This window comes from Egretta garzetta, unplaced genomic scaffold (assembly GCF_000687185.1).
Source record: "Egretta garzetta isolate BGI_Z169 unplaced genomic scaffold, ASM68718v1 scaffold598, whole genome shotgun sequence".
In the NCBI taxonomy this organism is placed as follows: Eukaryota; Metazoa; Chordata; class Aves; order Pelecaniformes; family Ardeidae; genus Egretta; species Egretta garzetta.
The window spans coordinates 3,291,940-3,293,319 of record NW_009260621.1 but is presented as its reverse complement, the minus strand read 5'-3'; positions in this window follow the sequence as shown (position 1 = coordinate 3,293,319).

Genomic DNA, 1,380 nt, shown 5'->3' with positions numbered 1-1,380 from the left:
CTCTTGCCTTATCTCTCTTTCAAGGACCAGGTTATTTTGGAAGCATGCTGTAGGTGGAGAAAAGCCCACAAAGGAAAGAAGGCAAGGTGGGTAAGGGGGAGGGTGCAGGTGCTCAGCGAGAGGGCAGCAGCTACGCACCGGTGCCCTTGGGTCCCCCCTCCATTTTCTCTTTCTGCTCCTTTTGGGGCCTGAGTAGGCATCAGCCAAACCCTGCCGTAGCTGGCTCAGCCCCCTCCCAGCACTGAAGCAGAAATTAAAGAGGACTTTGTTTCCAAACAATTGCGAATGCATAGTTTGAGAATCTGTAATTTAAACTCAAATCCTCCTTCCGTTAACAGTGATGGATGGTTTTTTCCTACTGCTTTGAGAGCCCTTGGATCCTGCACCGCAGATGCCTTCCTGATTTATGGCTTGCCTCTTCATGCAGCGGGAAACAAACAGCCCAATTCTAATTACCGTGCTCTTGTTAGGAAAGTTTCCTATATTGCTTCCATCTTATTACCGGGGCTCCCCACTCCACCTTTGCGTGTTTTATGGGTAACCTTGGCATGGATTCAAATCATCCTGGTTGCACTCATTTCGCCGGCACGTAGGTTCATATGCGCCGCAGACGGATGACACACTAGAAATTGTATTTTTTTTCTGAGTGGCTCAATCAGTGAGGGGGGTCAAGATGTGGGGATGGGGATGACGGGGAGGAAGGAGAAAAGCCGATGCCGGCGCTATTTGCCCGCCTCCCACAAGCGCTGGCAGAAAAGAGGGAGGGAGGGGAGGAGGGAGGGGGCCACACAAGGGTCTAAAAATAAATGTTCTTCTTCCTAAAGAGAATCTTGCTGGTTCAGCTCTTTCCCATTCTTTTCTGTGTGAGAGCTGTTAATGCTCCTTGGGAGACCATTCACTCAGCAGATGTTGCTTTTCTTTGTGTGATTAGCCTGAAATCAACAGAAAATAATCCTGTCCTTTAACAAATATTGGAGCACACGATGCCAGTGCTACAAGGTGCTTCAGCAGCCTGAACAGATGCTGAAATTACTGTCTGTAAGGAAAATGCATGCGGACGTCTCCATTGAATCCAGCTTTTAAAATAGCATGGCCCGAGTTTGCAAGCTGACGGGGGTAAAAATGCCTGTTTGCAGCTGCGGAGCTGGGGCTGGCCCGGGCTGCCCGGCACAGGGGCAGTGACAACCTGGAGCGAGGCCTGTGAGGCCACCGTGGTGGCCGGGGCGGGAGCACGGGCAGTCTGAGTTGAGGCTGGGAGGTGCATTAACTCAGCCCGGGGAAGGGGAACCATCCGAAAAGCCTTCGCCCCTGTGCTCCCCGTTTGGCACGGGCTGCAGAGCTCAGCACTGTGTTCACCGTTGTGGCTGCTCGGCTTCTCCT